General features: G+C 35.4%; 2 long non-coding RNA genes across 2 annotated transcripts; one reads left to right on the top strand and one right to left on the bottom strand.

Moving 5' to 3' along the window:
• Positions 1-8,890: 8,890 nt before the first annotated feature.
• On the bottom strand, positions 8,891-11,376 carry LOC115443786. The gene is made up of 3 exons (XR_003938650.2): positions 11,255-11,376; positions 10,955-11,033; positions 8,891-9,723 (listed from the first exon to the last, which is right to left on the bottom strand). It is a non-coding gene; the product is annotated as an uncharacterized LOC115443786 (long non-coding RNA).
• A 1,282-nt stretch (positions 11,377-12,658) lies between these two features.
• LOC115443754 lies at positions 12,659-13,165 on the top strand. Its single transcript, XR_003938644.1, has 2 exons — positions 12,659-12,763; positions 12,906-13,165. It is a non-coding gene; the product is annotated as an uncharacterized LOC115443754 (long non-coding RNA).
• The last annotated feature ends 1,674 nt before the right edge of the window (positions 13,166-14,839 follow it).

The following is a 14,839-nucleotide window of genomic DNA, read 5'->3' as shown; positions in this document are numbered from 1 at the left end:
AAGTCTCACCACCACACCGCATTTCCACCCGCATTAGACCAGCGTGATGGGCAAAGGCCTAAAATCCTCTCTGTTGTAGAGGAGGGCCGTGTGTACCAGTTGGCCAGAATGATGTAAACTATATCGAGGAATGACATATAGCTTATTTTTATCCAAAGTACAAATTACGTCTTATATACAGGAAAGCATCTTTGGTACATGTGGGATGCTATATGCCATTTATTAATCCAATGAATTTTTAAAAAAAAAGATGTGTTTCGGTTTAAAAATAATTGTAGACAGCATCATTTTTGGACATTATGGGAATTAACATCTTGTCTCAGGATGACGATCGCATTGTAATTCAAAATCCTTCGAGATGTTGCTACTGTTTACGGGCAGTCGTATCGCTTACCATCAGGCGATCTGTATGCTCATCTCGTCATTCAAAGGCAAAAGATAATAAACGCCAATATTAGTTATACTGAATAAAATACTGCCATAAAAAATAATTTATTACACCATAAAATATCTAGAAAGCTACGTACTAGTGTCCATTATTTGAAATTATTTTCGTGTGAAGCAGTACATTTTTATAGTACGCCCGGAGCCGATCTGTCTTGGGGACGCCCCTGCAGTGTAATCTCACAGAAAGGCTTCCCAATGACATATTTTGTGTAGGGCTTATTCGAAATATAAGGCTGCCATTATATATAATAAATATATTATATATAATGGCAGCTCAGGTTAAAGTCGTTTAATAAAACTGCCATTGAATACTTTTCTGGGAATTAAAGGTAGCTATAATTAAGCTAAGAAGGTTTTATCTGTATGCTAAAAAACATCTGATTACAGACATGATGCCTTGATAATATTTGTAAGAAGTAACCTTGCTTTAAACAAAGGCATTTCTACTCATTAATCGATTCCTTAAAATATTTATTTCTCACGATTTTTCAGTAAATAAGCGTGGTTAATAAAGTCATGTATTGTTTACTTTTTAGTTACATTCCTCAAGTCTTGTATAAGAATAATATAAAGTACGCAATTATAAATACGTATATATATTACATATTTGTGCGTCCACAATCATGATAACCAGACGAATCGCTTTCGCATTAATAAAATCACTAATTAGAGCCTCGCCTTACATCCTTACGGTCAACACGAAATAAACCAAACAAAAACCGTGTTCAAAAATCCAAATCCATTGTTAAACAAATTAACGCGTTTAATTTAAAATCGGTCTGTACCTGCCGGCGCCTTGCTTCCACACAAAAAACACACCCTTTTTTTATTTCTATATGGTTTAACAGAAATGTGTTTCTCTACGTATCGATGCGTTAAACTTGTTTATTTGAATATCCTTTTAGGTGTGGGTCTTTGATCACCCGAAAGAGGGCTATTCGCCTGTATTATAGGCATTAACAACTTTTGGTGTAGACAGAAACACCGCGAAATTTTAGTAGGTAGATATTTTTTACTGGTGGTATGATATTATTCTCAGCCCGGATAGCAACCATCTTACCAAAGGTGTAAAAGCCGCCTCAGTGGCCCACGTAAGTTATTCCCGTTACGGAATTAGCCTGTGCATTTGACTTATTTTTGTGTTTTACGCGTATCAAATATTTATCTCATATAAAACCTAACACAGAAAGATTGATTAAAATCCGGTAGAAAATCAACAAGCTATAAGCCTTTCAATTTCGGTAGAAAAAATAAGAAAAGAGGCGCAATACGCGCACGTGACGTCATCGGGAATTACGATGCGTGCGAAAGAGAGATGAAGCGATATCCTTACTATACGCTCACTCCTGAACATTACAATATTTGAAATATGACTTACTGCCTCATCTCTTATCTAATTTTTATGCAGTTTTCACAGGAGTATTAATTATAAAATAATGTACACAATCAAATATAGGAAAATACCCTGATTGGCTAGGACTAACGTCTCATCTGTCGACATTCTATTTCAAACTAAGATACTCCACTCATGAGGCACAGTAGGGTCACATTGTCGTGGACTTATAAAAAAAAATTGATGCTTTTACTACAGTTTACGAACAGTCATGACTTGCCATTAGACGGGCGGATTGATCGTCTCATCATTAATTGTATACGCTCCGGCTTAGGATATCTCTAAATGGATTTGGTGATAAAAAGGACGTTTGCTTGAGTTTTAATTGGAATTATCTGTTTTATTTTTACGGTCATGATATGGAGGTCAGTAAAATAAATAGACACCTTATTATCACAATGTTAGTGAGGGATGGACCTTCATATTTAAGATATTAGGAAGTTATTTTCGTTGATTCATTATATGTGTAGGAAGGGTAGGATTGTATAAAATCACACACTTTCCGCTATGAAACTGAACCCTGACCTTCATTCAGCTACTCAGGCAGTTTCTTTTTAAGACACGGTGGGGTGGGTTTACTTAAAGAAAATTTCTGTTGAATCTACGTTCAACAATTCTCAAACATAAATCTAAGGTAACAAGGGTAGCTTGGATACGTCCATGCTTCCCGTCAGTTTTAGTCAAAAACAGCCTCCCAAAACTTGAGGCCAGCATCCGAAAGATACCAACAAAAACAGAGACGATGATGAACGACACAACTTTACACAAACTGCAATGATTTAAACAAAACAGCGAGATAAAACTCCGCTCAGCACTCGTAAATAACTTAGGGGGTGAAACTTTTTGCGCGAATAAATGCAAACGACACAACCCTTTCGAGACAAAGGGTGGACTTGTTAATTTATCGCTGTACAAGGCTTGAAAAAACTAGATTTAACTACGCGATCAAAAAGAACGTCAAAATCTGTCAAATGTCACTTGAAAAGTGATATTTTGGTAGTTGCATTATTTCACGCTTCTATGTATATACTATCGTGAATAAAATTCATTAGTGTGCATTTTGGAAGGATCACTGTTGCTTTTAGCTTGTACTCGAAAAAAACATTATAATAGTGACCGTTGTAAGTTTATGAAAACAACTATCAATTTCTTAACAGTGTAGTGCTGCTTGGTAATAAGTTAACAGTTTGTGTTTAGACTTTCAACTCATCATTGGGTATTTAATAACATCCAAAATAGTGACAAATTTATTGCCATCCGCGTAGATTATGCATATTGCAATAACATAAAAAATATAGATTTTTTATGATATTGCAAATTGCTTTTAAAATGCCATTTTTAGCAAAACATCCATCATAAAGGAATTTAATTTTGTCTGGAACCACGTGATCGTAAATGGTTTATGGCGAAACTTGCGATGACGTCACAAGTTTGTAAACATTTGCTGCCATCTTTGCAAATACGTTCAGCTTTTACAGACGTGTGACGTCACGAATCTGTATCGACGCTATATTACTGAAGCGAACGTTTTATTCAGTGTATTTTGTATTACATTGTTAAATGTATACAACAATTAAAAAAATAAAATAGGTTTCATAGACACCATTAAAAACTGAGAGACGTTTTCCAAAAACTAGTCAAGTAATCCATTATATATTTGAATCAAACCGAGACGCAAAAATAACTCCTCAATAGTTTTATTCGGAAACACTAGTGTTAACGCTAGCATTGAGCTAAGTACGAAGGTAATTTCATTTGCATAATGCTCCGTGCATAATAACACTCGGGGAAAAAGGAAAATATTCTTAAATTGTATAACTTATTAAGTACGTGAACAGCATTTTGACGAGGTATGTTTGGTACTTTAGTGGCATGGTTGTACTGCAGTTCGACTATCATGCTGTAGTTTCATGTTCGTTCTCCGGGTCGGGAAAAGATATTGAGCTAAGGGTTTTCCTGCTAAGTATTAGCAATGAGTCTGAAATTTAGCCCAATAAATGGTGGTATGTTTGCCCTCTTTTACAGATCTAACATGTCTGGGATAAAGCGTTACATCTCTGCCTACCCTTGAAACATGGTAAAGGCGTGATACTATAGGCAGTGAACCTAAATCCTAACCTAACCTATTATCAAAAAGAGCCTAAAATCAAAGGGCCAGTAGTAGGATACAGAAGATAACAAAATATTCTGAGTTGCAGTACATTATGTTGCGAAGGTTCGTGGCGTTATTATTTTAATTTTATGCATTAAAATTTGCCAACACGAAACATAAATTATGTTTTATGGCGTTAAACCACCTTCCCTTAATGGTGCCTTTAGAGGTACTTAATATGTGTATGTAAAAATTGCGACAGAAAGGGTTTCATGATGATGCTTGTTTTTGGATGCTAGCGTTTGCTGTTCTAGTGTTGAAACTGAAGAACAATTTTGTTTTTATTTTTATATCTGCATGGCAATTTGACCCCACTGTGCCTGATGGTAGGTGGAGTGGGGTCTAATAGAATGTCGACTGACGAGAGATGATTACCCCTCGGCAGTTGACACAATTATGCCGGCCTGTTAGAACCGGATATACACAGGCTGATCCCCGAACGCGACATACAAGTGGGTCACTATGACGGGTTTTAACATTTTGTGTACTGTGGTCGCTATTCGAGCGGATATAAAATATATCCTTCCACCAGCATTCCAACAATAAGGCATATTATGCATAGGTGGCATTGTTTTTTAGCTGAACTTGAAATACTACTCCTTGATTATTCTAATAATCAATGCCACAATATTAATTTTATCAAAACCTCAAATGACGAAACATTCTTGTAATATCTGTGAGTTAAAACCAGACAATTGAACTAGTAATGTGTCATCTAAAAAGTTATGGGCCATTGTCTGAAACAGGTTCCGCGTTAGAATTGAAATAATTCGTCTATCTAATCTGGATGTTTATTGGACCTCTTATTGGGTCTTTTGGAGGTCGTTGACTTGGTTTTGATTGATGATCGTATTCAATTATTACTGTATCAGTTTTGTGACACCTTTGTCTATGAAGAATGAAGCGTGGTTCTTGATTCGATTATGCGCAAGTTTATATTTGAATGCATCTAGTAAAGGTAGCTTGTATTTTAATCATAAAATTATTGAAAGTCATTCACATTCTTCTAAAGGAACATTTGCTTGAACCCAGCATGCTTTATTTAATAGTATGCTTATTTGTATTAACGTGGCAATTGGTATCCACTACATTTCAAAACTACTTTACCTAAAGGCAATTTTTGTGCACCGAATGCAAGTCTATGAACGGAGGGACCTTTGTCGCCAACGTAGTCACACGGTCCAGTTTGTAAACCTCATGGTTGTAACTATACATTGAGGACTATGAGGTCTCACAAAATTCTCTCAAATTTCTACTCTTCCTATCTGCCCATGCTAAAGGGTTTCCTGTCCTTCTCCCACTCTTTCTTCCCAAATTCCCTCGCCACTCTTCTCAGGGCCCCTGCTGTCGCTAAGCCGAGGATTTCAGTATCCTGTTCCCAGGTTTTCCCCGAAGTAGACTACAAGTACGCCTATTCTAAAAAGGGGTTCTTTTAATAATGCTAGTAATGACTAGCATTATTATAATAGTTGATCGGATAAAAGCTAAACTAGATATATAAGCATCAAAGGAATTTGCGCTTTAAAAAGCTGCCATTAATTTAAAGTTCATTATTTAAGGCTTCGAATAAGAGGTTTTTAAGGAGTCTGAGGGTAGGTATTCTGTGCATTCGTGCGGTCGACTCAAAGGGACGCCATCGGGCAGACGCAGTCTGCTGTATTGTGACCTTAAATTCGGAAAAAGTGGGATATTTAGTATACTTACCAATATTATTTGCTAATTCTATTGATGCAATTGATGTGTAATTGAGGTTTGATCTACTTTTGAATATTAGGTGACTGTTTTTGGGATCATTCCGAAAGTGTGTTAAGTGTTTCATTGGAGGCTCAGTTATATTTAGTCTGAATTATATTATACAATAGCTAGAAATTACTGTAATTTTTAAGGATATTGGAAACCTAACATATACTTTATCAAGGTAATCTAAAATCTTAGAAAGATGAACGGAATGCCATACAATATGTAGTAATAAAATTATGATTCCAAATTTAAATTACAATGAATGCAGTGGCCTTATCATCCAAATAAGCTCATGTCACATCAAGTATATTCCTTTATCCCAAATTCCCTTCTCTTATGGCGACCCTACTCCTGAAGGAATTTAGTGTTTAATGACTGGGCACTACGGCGAGCGAGGGATGCTTGCTAAGCGGTTTATGCCCGCTAGATTTAATACTACTGTGTATCTACTCTTTGACAATCCACCGTAACTTGCTGGACAAGTTGGGAATTTCTTTTGATTACAAGCTATATCTTGTTTATAGCACTGAACTTAAACGTTTGAGTAGTTTTACCTACTTAAATACATACTAATATTATAATGCTGAAGAGTTTGTTTGAAGGTGCTAAACTCAGGCATTTTTACGATATTTCATTAATAGGAAGCTACATTACTCTTGAGTGTCATAGGCTTATGTTTAAAAACTTATTCACGCGGACTTAGCCGCTAGCAAAAGCTAGTATATACTATAAAAGTTACTTATTACTATAAATCTTCACGCCTATATCCCTAAAAAGTTAGGTAGAGGTGTTAATAGTCTATTATTCTTGGCCGATGTATTATTAACGTGTGATTGGGGAGCGAAACTGACATAATTACTGAATAACTAGCAGTTTTTTGTAAATTATAATTCATACTATTTCTTGTTGTCCAACAAAGGATTTGAACCTAGTACGTATGTTTTGACAATAATTAAATCAGATGTTAAGTGGTAAATAAACATTTATTACATTATAAAATCTGTTGTGTATAAGTTGGTCAGAGTAGGTGAGAGTTATTTACAACTAAACTTGACAATTTGATAAGAAGTTTTTGCTGGTGGTAGGATATATATTTATATAGCCACCACCGTACACAAGGGTTTTAACCCGCCATAGTGGCCCACGTAAGTGTGTCGCGTTTTTGGATCAGCATGTGTATATCAGGTTCCAACAGGCCGGCATAATTGTGTCGACTGTCGAGGGGTAATCGTCTTTTGTCGTTCTATTGGCCCCACTACACTTACCATCAGAAGCAGGGGTTCTCTTTGCTGTGCACGTATACATTTTTTTTACATAAAATAGATACTATAAAGCATAATGTATTAAATAAAATCTAGACAATTTCAACATCAAAACAGAACCAAGCCAATCGCGTCCAAAATAGATTTCAAAGACACAACGTCACTCGGAAATATTTGTTATAAAACGCACAATAGGTTGGTTTATAACGAGTTATTTTAACTTCAACAGTTCCTGTCGAGTACTGCACGTGGGAAAGCTCTTAGCAGCTAGTTTAGAAACGCAATGATGATATTTCTAACGTAGCACCCCTACTATGTTTTTGTTTCTGGTTTTGGATTGTAGTTGGAATATAATTGATCGTGTGGTAAACGGCTACTTCGGTGGTGTAGTTATAAATTATATGGTTAATAATAAAAATAATAAATAAATAATCCATTAAAGAATAACAATAACCTACTATTTTTTTAAATTTGCCGTTCGGAGGTCCTCGGTGCGAATCCTGAGGGAAAATATTGGGTTTTCTACCCAGTTTTAGCCCCGATTCTTACTTACCATCACCTGTAATGGTTTCATTTTGGCGTGTCCGAATAAAGAAATGAGAATAAAGAAAAATGAGACAAATCTAGCATTAGAAATCATTTATTTATTTATTTTGAGAGTTTACAACAGAGAACACACATTACATTATTTTCATATATAGCAGTATTAAGAAGATAGCTGTGTTTCTCTACTTACAGTAAACTACAGCATGCATCATAAATTAAATATTATTAATTTTGAATTTAAAAGATTATTATTATCTTAAAATTGGGATCAATGAAAGATGTGAAGAAAATAGTTGTGTAATAAAAATATTAATATAATGTCACGTATCACACTCAATGGAAGAGGTGGCTTTAACGCTGTATTATCTGCATCTTTAATAAGTAACGTCTTTTAAACGCTACAAAGAAAGTTTAAGTCTCTCGCAAAATCGCTTAAGCCTCAATCACTTAGCAATTAATGATGTAACCGAAGAAAGGCTTGGATCGTCGTGTTTCCTTCTCGGATGACTGAAATAGTTAATTTTCAGTTCAATGATCCAGTTTCGAACATTTTCGGAATACCAAGATATCTGAGAAATCCGCGAAGTATATAACAGATTGAATTAAAGATTTCTTCAGATTGTTTCGTTATAAAATGGTTGAAAGAAACTATGAACAACTGAGATCGTAGCCAAGATGCCTTTTCAGTAGTTAACGCTTACGTTATTTTTTTATTTATGAATAACATTAACATATAATGACTTTTTTATTGCTTTGAATGACGAGACGAGTTTGCCGTTCGCCTGATACGACTGCTCATAAACAGTAGAAACACTATTCAATACCTAGTTTTATTATGTCCAGCAGTTACCCTGGCTACAAAGTCCTTTAAACCGGAACACAACAGTGACTACACACTGCTGCTTGGCGGCAAAAATAGACAACTAGGACTCTCACATATGAGAGTCCTACCACCAGATTTTGAGAAGTTGAGTTTCGGGATAAGCTATTGTACAGATCAGAGGTACGAATCGTTAGTACATTGGTGATTGGTCGTAGTGACATCCAAAGCGCCAGCGTTCCGCGCGATTGGTTCCTTGGCCGCAGCTCGTTGCCTATTGGACACATGTGCCGTGCAGTTACTGTAAACTTTAATCCAATTGGTGTATACGCAAGCTCGTCTTTACAACTCTGCTCATAACTTGTGCCATTAATTCTGTCGTACTAAGCGCAAAAGCGGTATGTCAGGCAAACCTTATTTCGATATAATCAAAGTTTTGTAAATATATTATTTTTGTATGTAAAACTAAGATAGAGATACTCTTATAAGGTTTTTTTAACAAGTTCTAAACAAGATACCGTTATTTAGGTAAGTTCATTGGATGGGTATTTCTTTAAGCTATCTGACGACATAAAAATCAGGATTCTGATTTTTTTTGAGATACTGCTTTTGAGCTTAGCACGGCAGAATTGTTCATTAAAGCAGGCAAGCATAATTTTGCCAACTAAAGGCAGATGTTACCTCACTCCTCGTTCGACATTATTTGGTTTATTTTTAATTGCTGCAGTTGTTCTCTAATCGCCTTTCCAGAAAACCGTTAAGATTGTACCTACCAGTCTTCCATAATTTCACATATTAACCTTACTAAGACGAAAACATACTCAGAATCACAGAGAACATCTTTCTAGTGAGGTCCTTAAATATTAGTATTACTAAACGATAAACGATAAACAGCTGCCAGCGAAAAAAGTATTTTATTTAAAACTTTATAAAGAATGATATGCAATATTTCCCATTTCAATCGTATTTGCATAGGTGTTATATTAACTAGCTCGTGGTAGGGGCCCTTTTGTGAGCGTATGTCACGTCTTAATACTTCAGTGCACCGCCTCGGCGCTGGCGAATTTTATAGACGGAATAAAACTCGAACACCATATTACCTATACGTACTTATAGATATTATGTAGGTCGAATAGTTAGGAGAAAATATTTTTGGTATATCTTCATTTTGTAAGAATCGTTCGTGTTAGGTTTTAAGTTTTGGGTAGACGTTAAGTCAAACATTTTTTACATATCACGCTATTATCTCGGAAGTGGTAGGCGGAGAGGCATCCGAGCCGGCTTTTTTTCGCCCTGTGTTGTTTCTTCCTATAATATTATAGGAGGCGAGTCCGCTATATGCCGCACACATCTGTATTCCGGTCTGAAATTGAGCACAAACATTAAACATTCACTGCCTGATCCGGGAATCGAACCCATGTTATGAAACACAATATCAAATAGTCCCAGTGATTTATACATAGGTGTATTTAGATGGTCACAGCCAGGGTCTTGAAGGCGCCTACTACAATAAAGAAATTTACAACCAAAATTATCAAATGTGTAACACGAAAGTCATATTTTCCCTTAACACATCTCTCACTGAAATTGACCATCATTACTACAATGATTTTATGCAGAATAATAAATACTAATATTGTATTAATCGAACCATTACTATAGTTGCTATTTTATCAGCTAAAAACGAGTAAATAAGAATATTTAACAATAGCCGGAATAAAATCAGACAGCAATTTAAACCTGTCTCGTCTGAGGTTTTGCGTTTATACCGCGGACGTCATTTTGAAATATGAAATAAAACGAAGAGAAAACCAAGACCGTCTCCATTTCCTCCGGAGACAGACTTAAAGTACTACGCTTTGTAACACATTGTTACTACGTTGATATAATGCCTACAATATTTATTTCTTTGTGTTTTTTAATTCCATATTTATTCTATCCAACATCGGCTTTCTTAGCCATTATTAGGTGTGATTATTTATTTGCAAAAAAGCGGCGGTAGCCTAGTTGGTTGTGGAACGGACTGCCGAGGCGAATGTCCGCAGGTTCAAATCCAAGGGCACACACCTCTGACTTTGTGAAATATCGCTTGCTTTAACAGTGAAGGAAAACATCGTGAGGAAACCTGCATACCTGAGAAAATTCTCTATTAGGAATTTTCGAGGGTGTGTGAAGTCTACCAACCCGCACTAGGCCAGCGTTAGCGTTCACGCTCGGTAGCGTGGTATAGGGTACGCGGTATTTCTTTTGCTCTGTTTCGGATTCGAATCTCGGACAGTGATATTAATACACGTATCACGCAAAAGGGCGGACGCGCTGCCGCATCGTGCCGCTGCGTTGTGGCCTGTATTTTCTGATTTACGGAGGTCTATTGGAAGAAAGGCAGAGATAGATCTTAATGCTCGCGCTGCATTACAAAATCGCGCGAAATCACACTGGGAACATCGGGCCGAGCTGCAAGCCTACAACCAATATTTCATACACTCAAATGATGAACTGTCATCATTTTTTGGACTGTCCAAAGCGACGGATGTATGAAATGAAAAATTTTATGTTCATGATAAAAATTAAAAACCTTATTTGAGTTTACTCACTTATATCCCAATATGTTACTATGTTTTATTAACTTAGCACAGTCAGTCCCAAATGAATCTATAGTGATGCAAAAAAATGCTGAAATATAAAATAATTAAATATTATTAATGAATATCTACCGATGAATTCATTTATTATATTTATTTAGTGCTGACGATACATTAAATGTTTTTTATCAAAAGTTTTATTACACTATTGTCTTGCCTAATCTCTTTCATTAGTAGAGAAGGCTTGTCCCCAGCACTGGGATAGTATATATTATAATAATAAAGGGATGATATTATTATTATTAAGCTTACCTTAAACAATTTCAGGCGATATATCCGCCCAGATAGCGATCACCGTACACAATGTTTTAGAATCCGCCATAGTGGCCCAAACGTGTCGCGTTCCGGGATCAGCCTGTATTTATCCGATTCCAACAGGCCAGCATAATTGTGTCGACTGCCGAGGGCTTATGAACACTCATCAGTCAACATTCTATTGGACCCCACTTATCATCAGGTACAGTATAATTTTTTTTTGGTTTGTTTACACTTCACGATACTAACTTCACGATACTAACACGAGCAAGATGAATCCACAGCTTATGAACCCATAATGTTTGTCTTCGACCAACACAAGCCACGTGTTTTTCCTCCCCCCCCTTTACACTCTCCTGCAAGCTGGATGGAAAAATATCTTTATTTGATAAAATTAATAAACAAATAAGAAAAATGGAATAATTAAGTTTTTACTGAACAAAATATGGGGCCTTTCATATTTTTAAATACCAACTGAACACATTTGGTATTATTAAGCAAATTATTTCTGAAATGGTCACGTTTTTTTTATTGTCTTGACGTTATTATGACGTGGTTCTACATATTGAGGACAAATAATTGTTACTGAATAATAGATTATAAATTAAAAATATTTTGTAGGAATTATATATTATTGCGCATTAATAGGCTAAAAACTAAACACATGTAAAATGCTTCTTCTATATTATTGTCACAAGGTTCCCCCACAAACTAGATGGTAAGCCGCATGTAATTATAGAGTTTTGTAAGACAAATATTTGATAAAGGTCACAGAAATACGGTACATTTTGGGCATTTTGAGAGGCTGTAAATCATTATGGGAGACTTATGTAGCCTAATAAAATCTATTTTTCAGTGGTTACTTTATGACAATAACTAGCTGTTGGTCATTCACTCGCGTGAAATAGTTTTTCCAGGATATAAGTTCAGCTACAATTTTTTTCCGGAATAAATAAAAATCACATTCAAAAAGAAGGATTTAATTAAAGGCATGAGGTAAATAATATAGTTAACAAAAATAAGAAAAGAAATTACGACATATGGATAAAGCTTCCACCTTTCCAGTTAGTTTAAAAATGAAATTGACTAGCTATAGATAATGCATTCATTCATAACATAATCACCATCAATTTATTTTTACAGCTCATTAAAATTTTACAATAAGATGCGTGTAACACATTTTCTTGTTTGCATAAATGATACAACAGGCTTGAACGACACGTGTAGTATACTGAGGTTTTAAGTTTTTAGATATTTGTTCCTTATTTGCATCAAAAACATCACGTTGATCCGCACAGGTATGTGGTGTATTGACGGTGAATACTATTCGCCAAATAAGGGTAAACATTTGTGAGCACGTTTGAGTAGGTGTGCACAGATGTGTCGTGGTCCAACATTGTGGGTTTATAAGCTGAGGAGTGACTCCAGTTCCTCACAGACTGATCGCGACTGTACTCTTGTGACTGCACGCTCAACAACAAACCAACAAACATGAAATTCTTCAGGGTGAGTTTCCTTATTACCTACAATACTATATTTTCATACAATTTTTTTCAACTTATTTTGAATATTTTTATTATAAACTAAAGTCGTAGTAATCGTGCTCGTAAATATTATCACATGTATTAACCTCTTTCCCGCGGCACAGGTACTCGGTATGATCGCCGCTCTGCTGCTCGCCGCACAAGTCGCGAGTGCACAAGAGACTGCAGCTCCCCGCGGCCCGAGAAATGAAGAAATCCCAGTAGGTTCTGTGAGCCAGGGACATGAAGATGAGGCTGTAGACGCAAGCAAACCAAGTCCAGGCGTGGGACACCACGAATGAACGAATGCAAACAGAAACACGGCCACAACGACTGATAATGTAGAACTTATATTGTGATATAAATAAATTAAATATTTAATATTGTCTTGAATTTTCTTTCACACTGGCGCTTTCATATTATTCTAAAGCATTTTTTCTGATTGAAAATACTTGTTTTTGTTCAAACTGCAACTGTTCTGGTTACTTTTATCTGCCTATAACTAATATTATTTCTCGTTTATACTACAACTAAGTATACCATATCAGAGAAGCATTCAAAGTGCATAATAAATCATGGGTAAAAGTAGAGATGTATGAAAAGGAAATGTTAAAATGTATTTCGAATCAGATGTAATGTATGTCGAGTAAGAACATAGAGAGCGACGAACAAGAACAAGAAGAAATATTAAGAATAATAATATTAATTTTATGTTTGGTGGTTTGTTCTTGAGCGTGCAGTCACAAGAGTGCAGTCACGATGAGTCTGTGAGGAACTGGAGTCACTCCTCAGCTTATAAACCCACAATGTGTGACCGCGACACATCTGTGCACATGCACTAGAACGTGCTTTGAATTTTTTACCCGTATTTGGTGAAATATATCCACCACCAATACACCACACATGTGTGCAGATCAACGTGATCTTTCTTTATGTAAATATGAAAGAAAGTGAGCTGTACAAATACACTTATGGTGATTATATTTACTGGTGGTAGGTCTCTCATATGTGAGAGTTCCGCCAAGGTGAAGTGTGTAGTCACAATTGTGTTTTAGTTTAAAGGACATTGTAGCCAGCGTAACTACTGGACATAATAAGACTTGAGATCTCATGTCCCAGGATGGCGAGCGCAGTTTAATACCAAACAATACTTTTTAACTTAAGGTGTTAGATGGTGTTTATACTGTTAATGGGCGGTCGTATCGCTTACCGCTAGGCGAACGGCAAACTCGTCTCGTCATTCAAAGCATTCAAAGCATTAATTATTTATCTATAGCTGGTCTAGTGTCATTTTGTTTGTTATATATATTTTTTTTTAATTAGTTTATTACTTTTCCAGACCTCTTGGTACGATTGTCCCTCAATTTAGTCATACAATATTTTTGGATTTACTAGATTTGCCATAGAGTACTCTTTATGGCAAATCTAGTAAATCCAAAAATATTATATGACTAAATTACCTACTCAACTACTTATAACGATTTGTTAATGCAACTTATATTTTACTGATATATTACTAGTTTTAGTTACTAAAAATAAAAAAAAATGCGTTATCTGCTGCCGGTACGGTTGTGTAGTTTGGGAAATTACAAGAATAAAAATTAACTGCTGAATGTATTTGGAAGTATAGCACTCGGATAAATGTTTAATAGAACATTTATTCCCGATAAAAACATTCAAATTAGATGATAGAGTACCTACATAATAAATTATAGTTTGATTTTCTGGGGCAAAAAATTAAACATTTTTTAATTTGATCTTAGTATTTGATTGATATCATAAATTGATAAATTTAGGAACTACATTAGAAAAACGTTATTAGGTTTCCTAAAATCACAATACATTTAATATCGTGTCAATTTAAAAATTATCCGATATAACATTGATCATTTTTAAGAAAATTGAGTTAATTTTAATACAAATACGAGCAACATAATAAAAAGTATGACAACGAATTGAAGCTGAACAAATAATCCAATTCTTAAACAAAAAATATGTCTAGATACACACTGAAAGCTTCAAACGCGTCGAAAAAAAATACAGTTGAACTCTCCACCCT

The sequence above is a fragment of the Manduca sexta genome, chromosome 23 (genome assembly GCF_014839805.1).
Source record: "Manduca sexta isolate Smith_Timp_Sample1 chromosome 23, JHU_Msex_v1.0, whole genome shotgun sequence".
In the NCBI taxonomy this organism is placed as follows: domain Eukaryota; kingdom Metazoa; phylum Arthropoda; class Insecta; order Lepidoptera; family Sphingidae; genus Manduca; species Manduca sexta.
Note: the sequence above shows the minus strand (reverse complement) of the source record. Positions and strands in the feature narration are given on the sequence as shown.